The sequence below is a fragment of the Corapipo altera genome, unplaced genomic scaffold, assembly GCF_003945725.1.
Source record: "Corapipo altera isolate COAL_440 unplaced genomic scaffold, ASM394572v1 23b, whole genome shotgun sequence".
Taxonomy (NCBI): domain Eukaryota; kingdom Metazoa; phylum Chordata; class Aves; order Passeriformes; family Pipridae; genus Corapipo; species Corapipo altera.
This window is the reverse complement of record NW_020884885.1, coordinates 3,692,198-3,718,422: the sequence shown is the minus strand read 5'-3', so window position 1 is coordinate 3,718,422 and position 26,225 is coordinate 3,692,198. Positions and strand designations below refer to the sequence as shown.

The 26,225-nt window shown below is 39.4% G+C and overlaps 1 protein-coding gene and 1 long non-coding RNA gene across 12 annotated transcripts in view; one reads left to right on the top strand and one right to left on the bottom strand.

Moving 5' to 3' along the window:
- LOC113946620 overlaps positions 1–2,445 on the top strand; it is a 38,439-nt gene extending 35,994 nt beyond the window's left edge. The window contains exon 3 of the long non-coding RNA XR_003527489.1: positions 807–2,445. This is a non-coding gene — a long non-coding RNA (uncharacterized LOC113946620). The remainder of the gene's footprint in view (positions 1–806) is intronic.
- RAD51B (RAD51 paralog B) overlaps positions 1–26,225 on the bottom strand; it is a 427,893-nt gene that overhangs the window by 145,767 nt on the left and 255,901 nt on the right. The window lies entirely within an intron of this gene.

Genomic DNA, 26,225 nt, shown 5'->3' with positions numbered 1-26,225 from the left:
CCCAAAAATCAACATAGAAATTTTTAGCACTCCAGTTAGAACTTTCTGAAATTTCATCTGAATTTTTTAAATACAAAGTCAGACTGAGTCTCACAGTAAGCACCACATAGTTTTGCATGCATTCTTGAGGCTACTCAGACTGACCCATGTAAAGACCTTAATACTATCTAATTTCTGCTGAATATGTTTCCCAAAAATAGTTTCACTATCTCCAGAGACTTTAAATCATAGTGGTAACCAGTTGTCTTGGGGATGACAAGAAGCAACTCTTCATAGGCCGTTGTTCAAGAGAGCCTTCCCAATTGATTCTTCTAGGGGTTCATATCTTCATGCTTTATTAAGAGCCTCTAACTGTTGCCTCAGACTCACTTTTTGGAATATATGAGCACTTGAAATTATTTCATGATAAACTTGTCAAGGGCTGATTTTATCACTTTTTAATTGAAAGCAGGTCACTAAAAAAAAAATCGCCCATGTTGAGAATCCAAAAGATTTAGGAGGGGTATGACAAGTCATTCAAGTAACACTGAGTGTTCAAATGATGCTTAAATGCTCAATACACAATACCACCCATAAGAAGAAAAACTGCCTAGGCAGTGTCTATGCATACTTCACAGTCACATCAGGACTGGCTCCCAAACACAAAATACATGCATACATCATGCTAGTAACTGGTCAATGGCTATCACTACTCATCAAAGGCTTGGAAAATACAATAAAAACCTAAATTACAACTAAAACCTTTTAATTCTCACTATCAATTCTTCAAGCCAAGAAATAAGTCTTTGTTTTGTTTTGAGTTTTAGGAGTCCTGTTGGAAACACAGATGGCATGTTCACCAACTGCACCACTATTGCTCTGATGTGCATCCACAGTGGCTCTCAGCAGGTTCAGATAAGAAATGGGAAGACTGATATCACTTTCTTGCTGTGAGATCCAAGTCCTTGCTGGGTCAGAAATCACATGGTGCATTAAGGGCTTAAGATTGATTCTGGAGATTTAAACTCCTGTTTTGACCATATGTCATGAATGGAAATGGGCTACAGAAAAAATAAGTTTGACGGATCTGGGCCATGGAGAAGACCGTAAACAAGGAAAAAAGAATGAACTAAAGTGATAGATATGCTTTTAGCATCCTGTCAAGTAAGTCACACCATTAGCTTGTTTCTGGAATCTGACAAAAAATGACAATATTAGGTATTTTATGCTAGAGGACAGTCTTTGCAGGGGGCTGTGTAACTCCACTCATGGTGACAATTGCTGTGTTAAAAGGCCAGGAATAATCTGCTCCATTAAAGAATGGAATGAAATCCACTCTCTTCAGGTTGGTTAGCAGTCCCTTTTTCTTCTTTCAGATGTAGCCCAGATCTTACTGTAAACTGACTATTAGGTAAGAACTCTGGTGTCTATTACCAATACCTGAAAACTTCAACATGTTTTCACCTCTTTATAGCCAATACCAACTTTTTTTATCACTGGGAGTAAAAAGTAATAAATACAAAGTAATGTCCAAACCAGTTCCCAACCTTCAGAAGACTGTACAACACACAGATGGCACCCTATACTCAGGTAATATATTTCACTGGATGATAGATGAAGAGAGATTTCATATGGCATGTAGGGATGCAATTTTAACATCAAATACATTCCAACTCCCTTATCTAATCTAATGAGCCATTTAACAGTTTATCTATCAGATCAAGTCTTTGAATCAGTTTTGTGCCATGGGAGTAAAACATGCTAGTATTTAAATAATAATATTTGACAAAGGTGAATTTGATCAGTAATAAAGATTGTTTCCAATCAATGACCTTCAAAAGATTTCTTCCGTTTCTTTCCAGAGGACTACACAAAACATCACAGTCCATAAAATACCTTGGTCAAATCCACTGCCACTTATTTTCCTCTTTGTCACTATTTCTTAAACTTTATAAAGTACTTTCATAAATGTTTTGGGTCTAGAGAAGGCATGCTCTTACTTTCATATGGAAACTGTAAGCACTTTCATCCCTCCACTGCCAGAACACACACACACAGCTGGTACGTTCTTCTAATCACAAAAGTAAAAAAAAATAAAAAAAAAATCACAGCTGTAATATTAATAGCAAATATATTCTGGTTCATGTCCAGTTACACTCAGGTGAACGCTGATAAGTCATGTGTGAGGTTCTCATACATAGCTCTGCCACTGCAACACCAATCCTATATTGCCTCTGTCTCTTTTTAACATTGTCATACAGCTTGTTCCTGAATGGCATCTTGCTGATCCACTCCTATCCAGCAGAGATTTCTTATAGTCGGCCATAGTTGGGTTGTTGCTTTTTACAGTATAATAAATATATGGGCCTCTGTCTCCTCTCAGAATTTGAGACTTCAGATAGGCAGGTTGGCCAAATTCTGCAGCAACGCTTCCTCCAAATGACAACCTTCCTCCAAATGACAATGTTTGCAAAACACATGATTAAAAAATTTGTCCTAGTTAAGCTGGTTCGTGTGCTCTTCTAAATGCCATACAAGTGTTTCAACAATAAATATACAGAAATCAAATTAAAGTACTATGTTAAATGAAACAAAATGTCTATATTGTGCAAATGTGTCCTAGATTAAAGTAGTGAGCTCTACAAGCACCATCTTGGCCATCTTAGGACGCACGTACCCTGCCTGATTTTCAGCTGATCTGTATAGCATTTACAGCATGGGGAAATTTCTGTGGAAGGAACTCTATCACCATTTTTCAAGAGCAGACTAAGGTTTGCCTTTAAAGCAATAATGCTGAGGCAAATTCCAGTATGTTCCCTCCCAGCAGTCTTGGTACAGCAATTTTTCACTACTTGTTACATTAGGCAGTGTTTATGGAAAGTCACTGAATACCTTGAAGAAGCAGGTGTCTGACGTACTCATAGCACTTGCCTCCAAATGCGTAGTATTCCTAGCACAAAATTAAACACTGGGGACTAGCATGCCATGGCATTCATAGCAGGGCTTTTACAGCACGCTCAGTTACAGTATGCTCAGCAAACATACCGAGAATAAAACAGTTTAGCATGAAACACTGAAGAACAGTGAGCAAATGGCATGGTATCTATGGACTGTCACCAAGGCACCAGGCCTTCATAATGCAAAGCAACATGCAAAAATAGAGCTTAATGTAAACAGTAGAAATGGGAAAGCATTGCCAGACATTAATGAAATGCTAACTTTCCTAGCTTGGGAAAATTCATTCATCACTACAAAGCCATTGCTTGGTAGCTTGATGCAACAGCAGAGAAAGATGCCTAAAGAATTCCTTATAGGCAGTAAGAATTTTAGAGCTTCTTCATGTATAAAAAAGTATTTTTTTAAACCTATGAGGTTCAAGTCAAATGGGCAATCCTATGAATCTCTAATCAGTTTTACTTTCTTTCTCTTCTCACTTTCAAATTCTGGTCTCCTGGACCACAGCTGCAGAAGAAATTTCCAGTAGTTCAGGACATTTTCACAATTACTTAAGCTGGCTTAAATGGCCTATGGTAAGAGGCATTATCACGTGTAATAATCGGCAACAGGGAAAAAGCTTTGGCCCAAATGATCAATATACTTTCAAAAAGAATGATGAAGATTGCTGCCTCTAAATGTAATCACTGTACAGACCTGTTTTAACTTCTACCTCCTTGTCCTTAAAGTGACTACATGAGATAAAGGGACACAGGCACAGCAAAGCTGTGCTGTGAGATCTCATTCTTCCTTTGGTGTAATTTGGCAGCATCATGGTCCGTAACTCGGTTTCTCAAAGCTTACAAAGGAAATGCTCAAAAGTAAGAAACAGACAGCAGTGGGAACGTTTTGCTATGCAACTCCTGATGTGTAATTGATGTAAATTGAATTATACAGAGAGAATTGCAAACACACAAGGGCCCCCCCAACCTAGGGTTCGCTCTTCTTGCAGTACACATTAATGGCTCTATAGAAAGCAACTGCCTTTCCATATTCCACTGTGGGCCAAAATAAGCTGCCCATCCCAACCTGAGCAACCAAACTCAAGCACTTTCCAGGTCCCTGTAACATGAGCAACCTATGAGGGGATGGGGCACTGTGCTGGATGATGCACTCAAAATGCCTGTCCTCTCCTTCTGGCACAGAAAGCACCACTGTTCCTTTTTAAAAATTCCCTGCTCTTAGCAAGGTTTGTTCTTCTAACTGGTTCCCAGAAACCTCTTGGGGGTTCCAAGCCCAGAAAAGTAATTACTGCATTACTTTGGCCACAGACACAATATCAACCTTGTTAGACTTGGCCTGTGGAGAGAGCCAAACACCTGCTGCTGCAACATTTATTTGATAAGCTTCATGGTTCGCTAACATAAACCTGATCCTGCTGACCGGCAGGAGGATGAAAAGGAGTTGGGGGAAAAGGGTGGAACAGGTAGGCAATCTCACAGCCCTCTGGCCCAGCAGCTTACAGCCCTCTCTCCCAACTAGCTCTCATTTCTCTTTGCTTTCTTGTTCCCTGGTGAGAGCTTCAGAGAATTGGTTTTCCCCCTGCAGTTATGCAGGCAGATGTGGAAGGGGCTAGGATTCCCATGCCTTATGACGGATTAACTGACAAGTGTGGGATCAATACGGGAATTGTTCTAGCTCTGGCTGCATCTGTAGGCTTCCAAAGCAGACAGAATAGCTGCACACATTCTCGTTGGCATGGTGGTGTGTGCACTGAAAGGCTGGCTTAATGCCAAAGTCTATTAGTTAACAGCAAGGAGGGAAGGGAAGAAGGGCTGCAAATCAGTCAAATTAACAGACAAATGTTGGGGAGAAACACAGATGTAGAAACAGAAACCTGATTCTTATTCTTCAAATTACATAGTTTTCTTGTCTAGTAAAGAAAAAAAAATGGGGATGGGGGAAATAAATAAGGTTTTATCTCAAATAGGACCATTTCTTCCAGCTGATACTGCTAATATCTGAGGAAAACAACACAAATTCCAAGGGAATTAGCAGGAAGAAGAAAATAACCTTCCCAACTATGGTGCTCCATATGAGGAAAGAAACTTACTCTTTTGACTGGCAAGCTTGTCTCTCTGCCTCACCTTTTTCCAGGTAGAGGAAGTAAAAAATGGACAATCTAGAAAACCAAGAAAGGACATTTCAATGTATCTGCTAGTTATCACATGGAAAGGGTTTGATCTCAGAACAGTATGTTTTCTAGTGTACCTCTGTCTGTGTGTGTTGATAGTGTATCTTGGAGATATATAGTGTAATTCACCCTCTTGAGAGACAGTGAGAAGCAGATGAATCACTGTAGATTACATCAGAGCCAGACCAACCTTTTATACAAAACTTGGCAAAAATCTGAAGACTGACCCTCTGAACGTGTTGTGAAATTGTCTACATGAGTATTTTCTATCTTATTTTACCTTTTTCCACTCAGAACTTCAGGAAATTTATTTCTGGATGGATAAAAAACCCTGCAAAGTTCAAATAATACAGCACAAGGCATTTTCTGGATAGATCCAACCCAAATCAAATATCTCAAAAGAAAACTTCTCTTGTGGAATCTCAAGTACAGTTCTGCAGGTATGTGAAATTCAGGTAACAAATGATAAATATATCAAGTTTTGGACTAGCACCAACATTCTATTTTTGTATTCACCCTTCACAGGGTGAAGGTACAGGACTCACAGCATCAAAGCGAAATGCTAACTACACTCAGAAAACCAGCATGATTGGATTCTCAGAGCTCTACTAACACAGCCAACTGTTTTTCAATTTCTGCTTTTATTGACTAGATTGTTTCTCTACAAAGAGTACATGACAGATTTTTTAGAACTAGTAATTAAGGAAAACAAAAAATAATGTGATACTATTAGAAGATTCTTGTGGAAAGTGCTGTAAGCAAGAAGACAGAAAGTGTAAGGGAATTTGACCTACACTGGGAAGCCTACATTGCTTGGAAGCCTGTAAGCACAAAACATCCACAAAGTAAGTGCTGCCCAGCAGGAAAATCTTGAAAGCAACATGCAATACAACCAACTCCTGGAAAATGCACAAGACTGAGCCATCAGCTTTGCTGAAAATTGCTGATGACCAAAGCAAATACCTTCATTCTTCCTCCACCATTTTGCTTCAGGTTCTACGTCAATGTTCCCCAACAGAATAAAAGCAAAACCAAGGAACTCCAAACACATTGTTCACCCAGCAGGCAATGGTGATAAGAAAGAACTCATGGCTTGTTCCTCAACAGCTGATAGAGAAACCAGCAGCAAAAGTCTCAAGTTAAGAACAATTTTATTACTTGGAGCTCTTAGAACAATTAAAGCCATCTTATTTCTGAAAGTATTATGAAGCCTTACAGGTAAAGTATTGGAATTACTATAAAGATCCTCCTAATGGTATTTCTACAAAATCCCTATCATATTACAGGATGCTTATCTATATTATTGTGCCTTTTATTCTTGTTTCAGACTGTGAGCAAATGTACACCTTGCACAGCAGTTTCTGCCTGTAGTTTCCCCAGAGCATCACACATGCAGAAGCTCCCTGAAGGATATATGCTTCATGGTAAAATACTGGGAGACTGTTACACTAGCAGGAATAGTTTTAAAGAAAGTTGAACAGGTCTGACAGCAGACAGGGTGAACTACTGCTAGTTATCTGAGAAGTGGAACCCAAGGAGCTTCACCTGACAAATCAGCAGAGCACTGTGAAACTACACTGAGTTTGGAGCACAGGAGGGCAAATGAGAAACAATGACAACCACACAGCTCACTCAGAGCATCCCCAAGAGAGTAGCCATATGCTGACAACGAACACTGCAGCCAAAAGGAACCAAAATCACATAACAGCTTCTTAAAATAAATCCTCCCAACAGGCCCTGCTTCCTGTTCTGTAACAGCCACCAGACAACAGGAGTGAAACTGAACTCTGAGTCACGTAAGTGCACGTGTGCTTGTGTGTTCAAGAGCACCAAGCTCTGGTGCCTAGGCACGTGTGGCTGCCCGTGCTTCTGCGCAGCCAGCTACAGGACTATGAGAAGAACATGAAAGCAGGATGCCTCTCTCTCTCTCCATATTCTTCCTCTATGCAACAACTTTATGGAGTTGAAAATTGAAAAATTGTGAGCCTTTTCCTTGCTACAGGTAAAATGTGAGCAAGTGTCGGAGGCCCTTAACAGTGCAAGGGTAACTAGAGCTCAGTCTGGTAACATATCACTTGTGCTGTGTCACATCCCTGGGAACCTCCAGGATCAAGACCTTACCACCATTTTGTATGATAAAAAAAGATCAAATTGGCCAGAGTCACAGTAGAATATCAAGATAAAACTTTTTAAAATGGTAACTGAATATTGTGCTCTCAAATCTTCTCCTTTTCAAAAGAGCATTTCTAACTCTAATATTGTGAAGACTACTTTTATGGTGGGAACCAAGAGTAAGCAATATAAGTTGCCCAACTTTGCAAACACACTAAAACAGGTTTCTCAAAAATACGTCATAGCTTGATGCCTTGAAATGATTGAACCGCATCCTTCTCCTGAGGTTTTTGTTTGAGTATATCTGGTTTCTTCAGGTTGGAATCAATGGAAGAAAAAGACTGTGGTTTTTTGTTATGTCTTGGGTTAAAACCTATTGAAACTGGTCAATCTAGCACTACATTTCCTTTCAAGCTAAATAAGGCTATGGTTAAACACCTCTTTGTTTACTAATTGCTAAAAACAAAAGACTACAAAAATACACGAAGGTTGTGCAGGGTCTGGACCTCACAAGACAAAGGGAATCATGGGAACAGAACAGATGCCGCAAATGTGGAGATTAGGCCAATGAGTAGTGCAGCTCTGCTTCTAAAAGTGTTGGGGATGAATATGGTATCTTTGTCAACATATGAAGCATATCCTGCCATGTGAGGCTTACTGTAATTCAATATTACTGATATAATTTTTACTACATCAAAGTATAGTACCTATTTCTTTGGTAATTTGCTAGCTGTCACTCAAAGCATGTGAAATAGTAAAAGGATAAAACTGTTTATTTTATTTTTTTGTTTTTGTTAGGGGAGGGTGTATGTGTGTGTAAAGAATACTAAGAACAGGTTTCTTCTTAAAGAAAGTCATCCAAAGACATCCAAAATTAGGTTTACTCTCTCAGAATATTCTTATGTTACCTTGAGCCTTAAAATAAATCTCCAGCCAAGTCCTAGGTGGCTAATTACCTCCAGTTATTTCTGAATAAAGTTTTAATCACTTTTCTTGGAGTCATCAGTATCTAACAGGTTAGGGTGAGGGGAGGAAGTGACCTATCTGAACATTAGACAAATAACAGACTTACTGACAGAATAAAAGCAAAAGAACAAAACAAAGTAACTGGAAAGGATAGCAGACTAATTTGCTTATAGCAGCATTTGAGGAAGGGCTAAGAAAACAGTGAAACACCTTACAGTATCCAAAAGCCTTCAGGCCACTTTCGTTCAGCTGTATCATGCCCTAGGTTTTGGCAAGAAGAAATATGGACAGGACATGCTAATAAGATTTCCAGTCCTTCACCTTGATATTCAAATAGTTTTTCACAGCACCAGTACATCAACTTAAACTTTTTAAGGATTTATCCTTAAAAAACCCAGCGTAATTCCTAAAAGCTCTGCAGCATCTCTGGCCTGTTTTCAGAGCACTGTGGCACACAGGAGGTGAACTGGGTGCTGATGGGGGAGGTACAGCATGTGCTTAGGAGAAAGCCTACAAGAGAATCCCATGGAAAAACCATGTCATGCTCAACCTAGTCTCCAGATGATCTTTTATAAATGTGAGAAATTATTTGTCAGGCAAAGTATAAGGGATTATGTGTGTATTTAAACCTTTGCTTGAATTGACTCATAAAGCAGGAAAGCCATGAACATGCAAAATTCACTTTGGAAAAAATGCCCAGATAAGTAAATATAAGGCTTTACACATAACTATGCAATAACTGGACTATATGTATACATACTATATGCATACATATACTATATGTATTTAACACTATAGAAATGAAGCATCCTTCATATAATGCTGAACATTTCAGCATCTCTGTAAATCAGAAAAGAAGACCAAAAATAGGACATGGTGAAACTCTTCTGTCCATTATTGCAAAAAACTGGCAAGAATTAGCAGCTGAAGCCAGATATCCTCAAGCCTCAATCTTAAAACTGTATTTTTTTTTATGTTACTCATTCCTAGGGCACATTTAAAAGAGCAGTGAACAACTGGTGCTGATTCTTGTGGCTTATTAGCTGCCGATAGATACGTGCCGTGCATATACTCATTTACCATAACAAATATTTGCACATGGGTTTGAAACACTGGGAGGCCATACATGCACAGCTACTCTCTCAAATCACCCCTTCCTTTCAAGGCCCAGTTCCACTCCCTTCTCCATCTTAGTCCTTCCATTAATCTCCCCAGCTGCCTTCTAGTTTTGCTTAGATTACAAATTATCGTTACTAAGTACAAGAACACTGTAACCAAAGACTGTCTGTGCCTAACATAATCATGCAAATAATTTCCTGTTTCCTTCACTTTTCCACCCACTGTCTGACTTTTTTAGGGCAAAGACATAACTTTTTGCATGTTGCTAGAGGACTACACACACTAGTGGGGCTAAGAATGCAATAAAAAAGATTTAATGGCAAAGAGGATGAATAGAATCAATGAGTATTTTCCCTTCAGCAGAAAACAGTATGTTGCTACTTCGGTGGCAAAGGCTCCTATGCCCAGAAGAAGCTAGAGAACTGCCTTCTGTAAGTGCAAAGATAGTGGAAGTACTTTTGGCTCAACATACCCATATGTCTGCTGATCTGATTCTTCAATGAAACAATTCACTGTCTGTTTCTGGGGACATAACGAATGGAGGAGTTAGATCAATTATCCAAGAGTCTTCAAGATACACTCTGACAGATGATGAAAGGACTCTAATATGTAATTGAAATACCCTCTACCAAAATACTTACATTAAATGTTGGCTGATTACACACAGGTCTGAGTTGTTTTTCAGTGAAAGCCAAACTTCTAAAAAGCTAGCTTCCCACTACAGAGCCTTTGTGTTGGGTAAATTAGCTTCAGGAAGAGAATAAAAATGAATTAAAACCATATGGAGATACTCTCCCTTTCCCCCCCTTCCCCCTTTCCTTTCGCTATATGAATCCCTTCTGACTGACAGAGGCCAGTTTAGTATAATTTAGTCCAGTGTTTTTGTTTCCTAAAGTCTCAGTCTTGGGCTGAGTCCATTAACAGGCTGCAGCTGATTTTAATCTAGATGAACTCAAGATTTCTCTCTTCTTTGGTTTTAAAAAGATTACAAATTGTGTGTTATATAAATAGAGGGAAAAGAAGAACCAGAATGAGTAAAAAATCTGCTCTCCATTAGCTGACCTGCTGAATAAGATTATGATCCAAATAAAGATGAGAAATGAGAGATGTGGGGAGAAAAATACACAACTAAAAGCTCTAGTGATACTGCATCCAGACACACTGGCAAAAGCAGATGCAGTAATGTCTGATAGTGGCCATTACTATCGTAACAACACAGAAAAGGTATTAATGGGACTCCAAAAATGATAAACCAGATGCCTCAAGGACTGTTCTGATGGTTTGCAGCACCCTTTCCCAGTTAAACTTAAAATCACTTTGATAGTGACTATGACCTCTTTGTATCTCAGGTCTGTAGCTAAGGTGGAATAAGTTGGTCTTACACTAGCTCCTTGTAGATATTCTTGAGTGTGAAAGAATGCCATGATACTCACGTGGACTGATTCAAGTGGGACTTGTAAGCAGAGGTGCTGAACCTAGAGAGAGTTGCCTCAGATTGGTGCTGAGGTAATTTTGGGTGGGAAGGGGCTGGTTTAGTTTTTTGACTTAATGCCAGCCTGAATTCCATGTCTGCTTTATGCCACCTGGAAATCCAGACACAATCACAGGACTGTGGATGGCTCAAGACTGCATGAATGCATGATTTTAAAAATACTTGCTATAGGCTGCAAATGTGACACTCATTTTTATTGACGCTCAACCTCAGTGCTGATGCATTAAAAGTTTCCATTAAGAGGAATCTCATGAACAGCTCATACACACCTGCTCCATTTAAAAATTTAAAAGTGGCTGAGCAGCAGAGCCAAACATGAAGTACAGGAGTAGAGTGTAACTACTCACAGCACAGCAACAGGATGGTTGCCATTTGGAAGAAGAAGAGTTATAGAATTGTCTGTAGCAGACTTTTGATATTTAACTCCAGCTGAAAAATATAGATAAAAACCTGTTTTCAATCCACAAGAAAAACAAAATGTTTTTCATAACCTATGAGCAAAATTTTAAGTGAGCTGTACTCACATATAAAAGGTCCCAAGAAGCTGGAGTCTCAATGTCACTATGATAACTTAAAAATTTCAAAATAGCATTTTATTCCACAGAGAATCCATTTCAGAAGTCCAGAAATGTTTTTCTCTATGTGCTAACACTCTCATTCTGGGAATCACACACATCTGTTTTACACAAAGATAGTATATATCTGTATAAAGTAAAAATCACAGCTTTGCCCTAAGAAGGGCAACAGATACAGTAAAAGTACTAGTAATCAATAATAAACAGTAAATATGCAGAGAAACAGACGGACAGACAACATGAGTAAGTGGAATTACATGGTTCTATCAGTTTTACCTGAATACAACCCCTCATAATAAGTTTCAATTGCAATGATAAACGTGACTGGATTAAACTCAGTACATTTTTCATTCCTTGCTAATGGGGCAAATGTAACTTGGAAAGAGTCTGTATGCAATCACTGGAGGTTTTATTTGCATAACTTTTCTGGAGTTTGACTATATTTGATTGCATGTGGGTGGCTGTGGGACGGGCGGACAGCTGGGTGAAAAACTATGACAAAAGGAATCTTGTCCCATTTCCTGCCTATGCTTCATTCACTAATGAGCACTGCTCTGGGTCATTCTCAAGATTTCTTCATCTGTTGTTGTCTTGTCTGCAAAAGGGGCACCCCAGCAGTGGAGCTGTTGTCAGCTTGTCTTGGGAGTTTATTCTGCTGCCTCTCACCCTTGCAGCTGTGTGGGATTTTAAGTGCCTGGCTGTAAACAACTCCATACTTTGTGTTTCTTTTTGGATGACTTGAAGGCCAGTCTGAGGCCAGATGTGTTTGCTGGTGAAATCTGTTTCTCATTTCTTCTAATAAATGCATATCTCAACAACTAATAATAAAGTGAAATCAGGATTTATCTGTTGTCTTCTTCAGTGTGATTTCTGTTGGAAAGAGAATATTAATAAAACGTAGTTAAGACCTCAGTCTCTCCTTTCTTCCTGGAGTGCTTGAAACATTCACTGAACATAGCCCTACAAATAAACAACCAGGCTGGTGAATTAGACTGATGCCATTAGACTCCAGCTCTAGCAATCAATACTAATCTTGCTAACTTGTGGAAACAAAGCCATTTTGCTTCTTTAAGAAACTCTGTTTTTCAGTAACGTTGCCTCATTTATTCTTGTTTCTTTTGTCAGATCAGTCCACTTGAAAAAGTTTCTTCCTGATAACAGGTTTAGTTGTTTTAGCAAGATTCTTTTATAAAAGGCTTCTATCTGTGCGCGGAAAGGTTTCAGCTTTCTCCCACTGCAAATTGTTCTGTTATCAAGTCTAGTCCATTAATAAGAAACTCCATTAAAGGAGCCACATGAAAACTGCACCTCCCTTCCTGTGTCCAGGGTAGCTCCTGTTTTACATACTCTGCAAGTTGAAATTATGATAATAGATAGACAGACAGACAGACGTATACAGATGGTAATAAAAACAGTTTCTATAAAGAAAGTCATAGGGTTTCCTTTACTCAAGAAGCCTTTCAGAGAAATGCTCTAGTTTCATCCCAAAGGAGTTTTTGCCAAGCCCTCTAGCCTTGGGAAGGAAAGGAAACCCTTTCCACAGTGCTAGGCAGCAGTTCTAATTACAGATGCATCAAACCAGCACCTACTTTTATTGAAGATAATTGTTCTTTGACAGTACTCAGAAGCTCATCTATTGTCTTCAACTGCACTAATGAATGTTAATTACTCAGTCAGCCTCACTAGCTCTGTTCAGCAAATGAGCCACCAAAACCCTAAGTAAATGCTATTTCTTCTGTGCCTCTTCAGTTTTATTTTAACACCCAAGTACAAGAACTGTAAGTGCATATGTAAGCCACTGTGACTGGCATAACTGAAGACAACTGTTTTTACTGGCAAGGAAGACACAATTTATTCTATTAAAACCACTCATGATGATATGTGAGAAGGAAAGACGCTCTTCCAGCTTTTAAAAAACAAATAATTTCTAGGGTTAGTAATTAGGAAAACAAAACAAACACAAAACATTTGTATTTTTAAACTGAGCATACTTGTTGTGGCTTGACTAAAATGTGCAAATGTAATCTTGGAATTTTTTTCTTCAAAGAACCACCGCACTTCAAGATGCTAGGAACATAAAAAAAACCCCAACAAGTATGGGCAGAGTCATTCTGCTTCTGGCCCATCTGGGTTTTCAGCATTTTACTGAGCTTTCACATCTACTATGTGAACTAAAGATCAATCTGTTTTCAGAAGGCTACTTTGGTGGGTGGTCTGAGTTAATTTTATTTCTTAATTTAATTTTCCAGAACATTCAGAGTTTTCTTTCCATGTTCTGTGTTGAACTTAGTGGTTTTATAGCACCACAATACCAACAAGGTAATATGGAGTACATGCTCTATTTCTTCCTGTATCCAGCGTGGTTTTACACACAAACTGATCATACACAAACCCACAAGAAGCATATCTAATTTGAGCTTGGCCCTAACTCTCCTGCCTTCAACAGTTTTGTATATAGTTGACATACTATAACCCTTTAAAGAATATTTCTTTCACTTGACCCTCTCAATAATTTCATGGGATTCTCCCTATTCTCTTTGCATTCTTATCAAATGTTTTCACTTTGACAAATCAACGTGCCCTCAGATAATTTGCATTAAACAAAACAAGGCTATTTTATCTAATAAAGTTCTTGCTTTGTCTACAGTAATGCTCATAGAGCCTTCACAAAACATATTGTTGTGCGCACAATCAGATTCCGGGATTATGGAAATAGACTCTAACATAAATGTGTGAAAGTGTCATTTTGTACATCATGCACCATGGTAACCTGTGAATTAACACGAAATCAATGCGGGGTGCACCCTGAATTGGAAGACAAAGCTGATAAGAATTTGTGGGCTGCTTTTATTTTCTTTCCAGAAATGTTAAAGCATCATATATGAGAAACGAATTCTGTCTATCAGAATGAAAATATGCATCCACATTTCTCAAACATCCTAACACCAGAGCATTGCCTTCATTGGGATGTAAATCTGTTTCTCCAGTGTCTCTGGATATGCTGAGTTGGTACATGGAACAGACAAAGCCAGAGTAAGACTAACGCACAGGCAGGCTAAGGAAACTTTCATGATGGCAAGGGGTATCTTTAAATCATAACCTGAACTTAGGTGATGACACAATCATTGCCTGAGTCATCTGAAAATCTGAAACAATGGCTCTGAGCATGGTAAACTTAGTCATTAATCTGACAGTGTGTCAGCCTCATGACTTAAAGGATGAGGAGAGGGATGGCAGGGATTCTGCCACTTCAGCAGGCAGCACTCCATGGGTGGAGCAAGAGCAGAAAAGTACAGTAAGCCTGACTCAGTCTCTAGCAGATATATTCCTGATGTTTCAGCAACATGAGTGAACGTCACACTCAGGACACCCAAAGCCTGTCACATTCAATAAGGAAATGGCATCTCTTACTGCTTCTAACGGTGAGCAACAATGCAGAGGAGGAATCAAATGGCAGAGAAGCAGAAAAGCAGAGGAACCAGGGTTTTAAAAACAGGGTTTTAAAACCTCACATGACCTAAATAAATACTAGCACTGATATACCTGATTTGGGGCTGTCATGCAAGGGAAGTCTAGTCTTTAGATAAACAGTGTCCACCCTTAACCTCCTGAACTATCAATTTTCCTCATTTAATACTGCAGAAAGGTTATATTGCAGTGCCCTGTGCTTCCTCACATTTAAAGTTAGGGTAGCCAAGGGCAACAAAGACTCCTTCCTATCCAGCCTGATAGCAGAGCTCTTCCTTCCTTTTGTTCGCATGAAGAACAAACACTGAGTTGAACAATAACAGTGGATGCTTCATTATGATGCTCTCCTGGGCACCCAGCCTTGGTTAGCATTATCTTACCACTTGGTTTTGTTTTGAAGGAAACCCTGAATGGACCTTTGAATAGCTGGTGTTTCAAGATCAACATTACCTCTACTTCCTCTGTTTTCAAGTTTCCTTATTTTACCAACAATATGTGGCACTATTTAAAAAAAAAAAAAAGACACCCCAACGAACTGAGACTTGCCAGTCTGAGGCAAGCAGTAACAGAAGACCAATTAAAACTAGCTTTCTCTGAACCAGTTAAGCTACTGATTCTGAGCACTATGAAAAAAACCCCCACCAAACCAAGAACAAAGAAACCCAAAACAACTTAATCCTTGGCAACTATTAAAGGAAGTGCACATGAGGAACACAGTTTAGGCCTGGAATATACTTTATTTGAAAACATCCAGGCATCTGTTCACACTTCCTGAAACCAACGTCAGCAGCAGACCACTCTCTGTCACATCTCCTACTTTACGGTCAAAAAGGCCTTTAGCAATTTGACAAAATCCATATCCTCTGATCTGGTACAGAGAGGTGGTGAACCCAGCTTACCACAGTTATCACTTGTGCATTCCTGCAGACTTTTACGCATCTTGGACAAGTAATTATTTTGGACAAGTTTACTACATTATCGCTCACTTTTCACACTTTGTTCACACAGGTGGAAAAATTCAATGTCAGGCTGACAAGTCTGTACCTCCCCAGATTCTCCTTCTGGCTATTCTTACAGATGGGTGTCACATTTACCAATTCCCAATCACCTTTGACCTCCCCTGTCCACCAGGACTGTTGGTAAATGATTGAAAGTGTCTCTCTTGGCACTTGACTGCTGGTAAATGATTGAAAGTGTCTCTCTTGGCACTTGAATCCCATCAGGCACCATGGACTTGTGCAGGTTTAAGTTGGATAGCAGTTTGCTGACCATCTCCTTCTGGAGCATGGAGGCAAAAGTTGTTTCAGTCATGAGTGGGAAGAGGAGCAATTTGGGGTAGATAGCTTCATTCTCAGTCAAGGTTCTTTTTCTACCTTGAGTTTGCAGATTCAGTTTACGTGCTAAAGTTTCCTGTGCCTTTGAGTGATACAGCAGAAAGTGGTGCTGTTCCCCAGATAGCAGGGACCAGCTTGAGGGACACCTTTTTCCCAGTGCGTTCAAATGTGACAGTAGAATGTAGTTCATCCTACACTGGAGAAAACTGGACTTGCTCTGATTTCTCTCCATCACTTAGGAACCTTTCCTAGGGCACAAGTCCATCTAATGAAAATCAAACAGTGCCTTGGGTGTCTGCCTGTCCTTGCTACTGCTACTGTAGGTTGGAGACTATGGGTCAATTGTGTGACCACTCATTCCCCAGTTCAGCCTAACACACATTTGAGAGAAAAAAGGGGAGAAAATGTGTTTTTCAAGGAAAATAAAGTATTCTGGATGAATAAAAGTTACCTCTGTTAAACTCCAATAAAGTCTTAATGAGTATTACTCAGCTGGAAGGACTGAAGTGATGAAGCAAGGCAATGAAGTTCTGGGGAAGGAGGGCTGTAAGGCAAAGAAGAAACAACATACCTTTGAACTCTGCTGTGTGCACCATGAGGCCCTGCCTCTGTATCAAATATGAAGGTGGCTAGGATCATATTACAGGACTATCAAAGCTATGCTTTAGCCATCCTGATTTAGTGGTTTTGGCTTTTGCTACCACATTAGAATACATTGGCTTGATTTTCAAAGGTAACAAGCACCTACATCTCCCACTGCCTTTGGTGACAGCTGCAGCTCTAAAAATCAGTTTAAGATAGTTTGCATATTCAGAAGAAATGAAGGAAAATAAAAGTCTATTGTGTGGAATAGAGGAGTTTAAACACTGTTGGATTGGTTATATATGAGTCCCATTCCTTTTCAAATGAATTTCACTTCATGTTTTGTTTGGTTTTCCTGTTGATGCATCCTGCACCCTCCAGTGCTAAGCTGGTGGGATCCCACATACTTTTCCTGGCATGTGGTGTTTAAAATAAGAGACCTCAGCAATCGGATATCCTCAGCATTTCCAGCTATTGAACACAATCATGAGTGTTGTGATCCAATTTCAGAGCAGAAGAGGAAAGATATATAGTAATATTCTCCCTGTGCTGGTATGGGGCAGACAAAAGAAAACTAGACAAACAGGATGTTCTGCTCCTCTGTGAACTTCAGTAAATGCCGTGGCAGATATGGTCTTACAGACTCACAGCTGCAGTGTAGGTGCCTGGCTGCCCAATACCTTGCTTTAGGTAATTCACTCACAGCACAATATGGCACGAAGTAAAAGACGTAGTGTGCAGTTCCCACCTGACATGCCTCAAGCTGAAGTCCTTCATCAAGCATATGCAGCCTGAAGGAGGAATGGGATGTTTTCCATATGCTACTAAGCAAGAATCTCCTTCCTAAATTCACTCAGAAATCTTCAGGAGTGCAATACTTGGTGTTCACAACTTTGGATATCAACCTACTTATTCTAAGCCTATTCACTGAGTAGTAAAACATATCTCAGCCAAGGTCTTCACAACAGCATACAGCACTCTATTAAGCCTACTTGATAGCACTCCAATATTCCCCAACAGTTTCTAGAAACATCACTCCTCACATCTCTGCTGTTGCTTCTGGAAAGTGCACCTTCACAGGGCATTGGACTGTATCTGAGATGGTTTCTGTAATGGAAAAACTAGGAAGTTTAAATGAAAATGAGATTCAGTGGACAATAAAGCAAAATCTTTTCAACAACAACATCTCTTGTTGAACTGTTAATTGTAATATCATTTGCTTTTGCTTCCTCTGCACCCCTGTAGTTATATGTGTGTTGCCTTGCCTCCGTTGAAGCCTAAGGCAGACCCTCTAGGGTTATTCAGGTGGCAAATCAAGGAACAGCCAGGTTCCAGCAAACTGCTGACTGAAGTTGTTGCCTCTTTCGTCTCTACAATCCCTGTTTTAACTCAATCTGGCCCTGAAATTTAATCTCACAAATTTTTCAGGGGTCTTCACAGAACTGAATGGCAAAGGATGAGATTCTGGTTTAATTACAATGTAAGCATTGAGGAGCAGTGCTAAAGTTCAAAGGAACATTGCAGAAAATACTTCACAGCAACAGCTCAATATTATTAATTTTAGGGAATGACTGTAAAGAAAAAAAGCTTTTGAAGTAAACTGTTTGCTGAGAGAGTATATCATGTCTGTTTCTATTAAAGCACTATATATTCCTATTCCATGTTATCAAGACAGACTTAAAGTTATATGAGAAGATAATTTAAATCTGTGATTACTCCAGTTTCAAAGACAGGGCAAGTCAACATGTCAGATACAGAGATACCTGAGGTTGTTCTGCATGTGTTAATTCTGGAAACAGAGAAAGTTTCAAAGAAAACAGTACTGGGGCCAAAGCAGTGGAAGCCCTATTTGTAAAGCATTATCCCTGTGCTAGTACATTCCCCCTCAGGCAAAGTTTTCTAGTTTAGATGAAGTGTTATTCAAATGTGCTTGTCTACAAAGAATTGCACTCTAGAGACTTCCTGGTTTAAACTGTAGGCAACTGTAGGATCTCCACAGCACTCTCCCCTCCCCAGCATATGGAACAATAAAAAGTCCAGCATTTCTCTTTGGCGAACAGGCTGTAGAGTCAGAGATTTTATAAGATTTTAACATGGAGAATACATTAATTCATACAGCTAAAGAAAAGTTGCATATATTACCAAGGTTAAGTCATTTGGGTCATAGTCCTCTATTGCTAATTATCATTTCACAAGATCAAATGACAGTAGTGATGGCTTCACCAAACATGTTAGTGGTGAAGCCAGAACAGACATAACTTTTGAGGATAACAAAAGAAATCCAGTCATGCCTATGCGAGAAAGGAATAAATCACAGCGAGACCTAATTGCCTTTTACTTTCATAAGCTGCACACAAAAGCATGATACTTTACTCTGGCTGAAAAACATGTTTTTGAACAGATTTTTTTTTGGCTTCCTACTCATGACTGTGTTCACTTAAGAACATTAAGTCCATTTTAGGTACATTTGACCTTATTCTACAAATCTGTAGCTTGAAAAATGTAACAGCTACATTAAATCCAGGCAATTACTAGTAGAGACTTGGTATTTTATTACAATGTTCAGTTCCCAGAACAATATATTGCCACAAATCACAGATACTACCTCTAATCAACAGACAATTTCAGTCCTTATGTTAAAAGCCTTTTAGAAAAAAGGCCATTTGCTTTAGCACTATGCTGAAAACCCAGGGGAGCAGCCCACTTTGATCAGGAATTCATTAGAGAGCCTGGTAAGGAGATTTCTCTGAAGTGAGATCATTTTGTCCCAGAAAGCCTATGCCAGCCTTGAAAAGAGGAGAACAGATTTACACTCTTCAGCTCGTTGTTTTAACAACACTGGATTAAAAGACATTAGTTTTGTTTCACATTTGTGTAAATGAGAACAGATTTGACCCACTGCCTGCATTGTTTTTTTGCATGTTACATTTAGTAGAACTTTAGACAAATGAAATGCTGGCACTTCAGTTGCACTCTAGCAAAGCATTCAGGGACATGTTTGGCTTTCAGTGCAAGGTAGCAGTACTGCGTCTTCAGTATCTCTACAAGCATCTTCAAAAATAAGCAGGTAATTCAAGACATTGTGCTAAACTGGATTTATCCAACATAATACCCTGTCACAAGTTAAGCTCACAGCAAAAAATATGGCCAGAAACTTTACTAATCTGCTATCTACTAGGCTACTACATGAAAGTTCATGTTTGCAGACAGAAGCATTTAATTTTATTGAAATGGCAGTTTATTTTGTTTCTACTGGATCTAAATCCAAGATGCCTCTAGTTCTCCTTCACCAGTAAAATATTTTCCTTCCCCCTCTCTTCATTAACATTTTTATTTGGTTTTGCATCTGTGATTTGTTTCTCTGACCTCCTTCATTTGATAGCCATGGAGTTTGGCTACTCCAGCAAGGCTTTGCCAATGCTGCTGCAGAGCAGTAGAGCAGTTCCCACACAGCCATCTAGTGAGGACACCCTCACTCAAGCAAACACCATTCCTGAGTCAGTCTTAGTAATCCATTCCTCAAAATGCCATGAATTGCCCAAACAAAAGGATGTTTTCATTGATGGCAGCTACATCTGTACAGGAGATGTTGCTGGCATTGGAATGATAGGAGTTTTATATTTTTCACATGCCTTACTGCCTGGATAGACCTAACCTGACTGATAGTGCTTTTTTGCTCTCATTATTACTAACCTGTTAGAAATAGCACGAGATTTTCAGTGTCCTGTGGGGAATACAGCAAAAACGGTTTCACCCTGCAGAGATCCTAACAATGATCAGTTCATCTTTATGCCTCCAATAGAGCTGGAAATCACCAGTGGCACTGCAAATCTGTTACCATCTCAATAGCAATGCACAACTCTATTCCCATTAATCTGTCTTCCACCCATTCACACATCAAGTACAACCCTGTTTCATTTTACAGATTATATCCATGTTATTTCAGACAAAGGTCACTTTATAGTTACAGTTCTTCAACTGAATAAAAGCTTTTGATGCAGTAAATAATTGTCTTTTACTGTTCAAACCCACACAATACAATACAAATAATGCTGCCCTTTCTTTCAGAATTCCCTTTCTACCTCACTACTTGATTCTTTACAAAATAAAATGAGGCACTTTTCACTTGCTTCAGTCACATAAATTAGTTATAGCACTTTGGAGACAGTTTGCCGTGCTGCACTAGGAATCCAGATCCTATGCTATTTTGAGATCGAAATGAGCCTCTTTCATTACTTTATGGACAAATGAAACTAATATACCAAGGTTTCCCTAGATTTACCTGCTACTACAACTTTTCCCTTAGTACTCTGAAACCTAGGACACACTCTGCCAAGTGCCACATTCTTTTGTTTCTACTTACCAGAAGTTACCTGTCTCAATAAGACATTACATGCAAGTGAGCACGTTTGTGTTAAGACAGATTGTGTGCAGTGGAAAAGAGGGCAGGAGAAAGGGTGGAATAATCAACTAACTAATCATCCCATCTTGTGGCACAAAACCCAAACTCTTCCCTTTAGCAATACAAAGTATTCTGTCCTTTCTTTGAGTAGTGAGGGGAGCCAATCAGCATGACACACAAAAGTTTTGAGGTTATATTTACAGAGTTATAACTTTCTTTCAAAAGGAAGAGTAAAATATAGCATAGCATAGAGAAATCACAATGCCAAGTACACTCATGAAAAATAGCAACCATTTGATAGCAACAGAGCTTTATTTAGCACTGAAGGTCATGAGAAGAACTGAGGCTAAAAGCTGAAGGCAGACAAATTCTAATCTGAAATATAGAACAAGTGTTTAGCAGCAAGGTAGCTAAAACTTGAAAACACTATCAAGGCAAACCAGGTACTCACATGTCTTCAAACAAAAGTGAATACCTTTCTAAAAGACATAATTCAGTGTAATCTAAGTTACCAGGTACCTGAAAGAAACATGTATGATATACAGGAGGTCAGTTTGGATGAATTGCTAATTTTACCTATCTTTAAACCCTATGAAAATAAATCATTACTCAAAAGCAAGTCCTAGCTCACTAATATAATTTGCCTTAAGTTTTCAGTGCTTCTGAGTTTTTTCAGTGAAGAGCAATGTTAATCACTTAGTTAAAGCATTCAGTTAAAAGTCGCACTAGAGTCTGAAGTTGGCAAGCAGCCACCGTGTTCCCTGTCTTCTTTCACAACACCATCCTCTTGGTAACAGAAGGCATTTACTTAAATAAGATGGAATGACACTTCCACAAACAGCAGAGTTATCAGTTGCTAATAGCTAGGCTTGTTGCTTGCTTGTATTTATACCCCAGAACACTGCTGCTTCAAAAGCTAGACTCAGAAAATCATCTACAGAATACAGATTAAAACTGACATCAGTTTATTCAGCCTTTGTTTTTTGCATATGTGTGTGTAAGGCTAAGTGGCATCTTCTAGTTCAGCTGACCTAACCTTCCATGTGCTACATACAGGTGTTGCTGACACCAACTTCAAGAAAACTACAACCAGGCAAGAACAACTCAGAATCTCTTCTAACTGTTACACTAGGAACAGAACTACCAGCTAGTAATTTCCAATCAAATCAGAAATTATATCACTGCCAATGAGAAAAATCATTTTATGACTTGCACTCTTAAGCAATCTGTAGCTTTTTTATTGTTATTTTTCTTTTTAACAATATAACTGCACTCACTTTAACTGTGAAATATTGAAATAGGGAAGCAACAGCAAGTCCTTAAACAGCATACACAAGTTGACAGCTAAACTTCCAACATTTTGCAGTGCTTAGATCCAGGCTTCTGCCTCTTTGTCTAAGATCTCTGTAAAACAGAGATCTGCTGGCAGACTGGATTCTGCACTCACAATTAGGTTCATTACAGAGTGTCACTGTACAGCATGGCAGTACATGACATGACATTGTATTGTAAAGGCAATTGAGGGATATTTTTGGGTTTGCAGTCCACTCCCTCCACAGCACAGAGCATACTGAAGCAACTAAAGGAGGAAACTCCAGAGTTTCCTTGCTAAATCTCTGACTGTCCAATCTTGCTTTTGAATAATCAAATTTAATTTCTTTAGTCTGAACGTGGAATTAAAGCGTGAGTAAATGGATTCTCTTCATCCCTGAACACTTAAAAGTTTATAAAAGCAAAGAATTTTTCTCCATGGCACCCTTGGGCAGCCTGGAGATCTCCTCTGACAATAAAAGAGAAGCAGTTCTGCCTTCACTAGGGTCTCCTCCAAAAACTTCTGTGCTTGCAGAGGCCATTAGATGCAAAGATACCAGGGAAACAGAACAGCGATTTACATTGACAAAGAGGATTTTGATACACTCCTCCAAATGGGGCAGCATTACCATCTTAATAGCCTTTTGCTCTCAGCCCTCTTCCTGAGGACGCTGGAGATTTTTGCGAATGGAGAACAGTTCCGCTTCTCATTTTAACTGCAACAATAGCAGAAGGGCTCCTTAAACTGCATCAAATAGCAGTCGGTGAAATCCCTAACTAGCCACACTGCCTCTCCTGCCGTTTTATTATCCTCCAGTCCACAGAACAAAGAGGGAGGGAGCTACTCCTCTTTTTTTTTTTTTTTTTAGCCTATTCCACACATCCTAATCCCTCAGAGGTGGCAATGGAAATTGCCTGTGGAACTGTTAAATCACACTTTCACTTTGTCTTTCATTCCCCATTCACCCTCGCTAATCAAGGAGCTTCCAGCCACATTTTCCGATATCAATTTGTTTATGGCCTATTGGTTAATGGTCCTGGGATGGGACCCCCTGAGTAAAAAGAAAGAATCCTGGGCACTTCAGCCAGCTGCTGCTTCTCACCAGTTCCCACACCCATCCACTTTTTCTCATCAGCCACACTGAATGTGCTCACCTCCTGACACCAACTGAATTAAACAACAAAGCCTGAATGAGAGAGTTGCATTTGCAGTCAGGCTGCAGGACAGATTCCACTTGTTAGTGCTACATGATGTCTCTTAAGCAGTAACACAGAGATACTCCATCACCAGCTGATCCATGTTCAGTTACCTTGCTCTCATCTTACCTTGTATCCAGCTTCCCTTTGGAAAGATGCACCAACTACAACTCCCAGGAAAACTCTAGCTTCTCTTGCACAAGGTAGCCTGGTGCCACTTTCTGCATCTAATCCAAACCAGCCATTTCCTGGTGATTTGCTCACTTCCTCTTTCCACAGAAATAATGCTCACTGAAATGCGGGATGAGAACATGCAATATTTGCTTTGCACAGGTCAGGGAGATGGCTCACATGTAAGTGCTTACAAGTGTCTTGTAAAACACTTGAGGCACATTATCAGGGGAATCATGCCCTTCCTTGCTACCTGTGTTGGAGAAAAATATCTGAAGTAGAAACATAATGGTGTACTCAATGTAATCGTTCGAGCCCGGCCCTGGGCACGGAAAGGAGTGAGAGAGTGGGAGCTTCGCCTGTGCGGACAGTGCCATCGTGGGAGATGAGAGGGGGAGCCCCGGAACACACAGAAGAGAAGGACAACTCCAAACCCGGGCAGATGGAGCTCGTTCAGCCCTGTAAGGCCATCCATCTATGAGAAGGTCACTCTAAATAAACCTACATCCTGAGGACCTCACTGCCACCGTCCAAGCTCGCTCGGCCCTTGGCAGATGAACCTTAGGATTAAAGGGTGGGCTCAGTTCAGCACATACTGTGTCTCACCTAAAAAATCCATTGCGCAGGCTCGAAGGCCTTACCCATATTTGCAAAGCCCTGCATCACCAGCACGCTTGTAGCAAACGTGGGTAGAGACCTTTCCCAAATCTTTGTTCACGAAGACTGGCCATGATGATGATATGAGTCAACGTAATAAACGGTTCACACAAAGACAAGCTTCTAGCTGCCTTCCAAAATGTACAAAGAATGTCTGATATTGAGATATCATTTATTTAAAGAAATCCAAACTGGTATCTCACCTGTTTTTAGAAAAATGGCAAATGATGTTTTAAATTTACACCCCAGAAACATACAGATATAGGAAAAACAGCAATTGCCACACTCCTAATACAGTGATACCCTTCTATCAGAAAGTGCTGTTCCATCATCATTAAGTGTAAACAGGCCCATTTGTTCTTTAAAGGTAGGGTTCAGTCCTGGGAAAGCTATATTCATGGCCCACAGAAAAGAACTGAAAAAATAAACATCCTCTCTGAACAAATGCTCTCTGTTTCTGAAATGGGAAAACTTTCTTTCCCAAAGTTTCACTACATTAGTGCCTGAGGACAGAGCAGGAAACTGATTTTTTTTATAATGACCAGAAACATCTATGTAATCCAGAAGACATCCAAGATAGAAAAGTAGCTTATCTTCAGCCCTACATTGAAACAAAACATGTCAAGACCAACTCTTGCAAGTAACCTCAGTTTAAACTAATAAAATTTTTTTCTAGTTCCTATAGACTTTTACAATTACAGGTACCAAATAAGGCAGATCAAATGCCCAAAATGCTATCTAAGGATACACTGAGTATAGTATCTAAAGGCTTAGAAACACTGGATGGACCTCTGTCCCCATTATCATTATGTAGATGTATCAAATGGAAGCAAAAATACACCACAAAACATTTTTATTTCTTTTGTTTTCTGACATTTTGCATCACCTGAGATGTAAGCACATTGAGTCATTAGGAAATATAAATGTCATTGGTATGGTATGGCCTGTTTGAAGGTGAAAAACATGCAATCAGAAAGAACTGTTCACATCCCTTAAAATGTCCGTAGTCACTCCTGGGATCAGTAATTCCCGATCACTGGAACCTGAGAAACAGCTATACTCACTCTTCTTACTGCCATGGCTGCATATCACACTGTCTCTTCTAAGTAAAAGCTGACAGGCACTGACTAGTTTTATTTAGTCTGTTAAACTGATGCAGCGATAAGGAGCCAGGCTGCATATCAACAGACAGCAACTCAACAAAATTGGTCTATGAATGTCTGTCAAAAAGTAAGGATATTTATTGGGATAAATGGGGAAAAGAAGGGAAGAGCTAAACTTTTTTCTTTGCTGTGGTCTGAAAGTACATGATTTAGGACATGGCCACAAGGAATCCTAGTTCCCTGCCATCATGGTGGTAATATCCAGCTTTTCAGTATACTACTTCATATCCCAGAGAATCTGAGGATTATTTAAGACCATGGGGCATTAGCGTTAAAATGATCATAAATACAGAAAACAGATATTAATTTCCTGTATTTTGACTGATGTCAAGCCACTTGCTAAAGAAGAGACATTTATTAGAGCAGGTTATTAATGATAGATGGGTATGTTCTTCCTGAAGAAACCTATCCCATAGGACCAGTGTTACCAGAACCATTTCACTTTACCTTGAAGGAAAACAGGGAGCCTTGATTAATAATTTCAGGGCCCATTCCTAGATCCATGGCAATATAGAAAAACTAATTTAGTGTAATCCAAGACAAATCAGTAAATGCAGCACAAGGCTGCC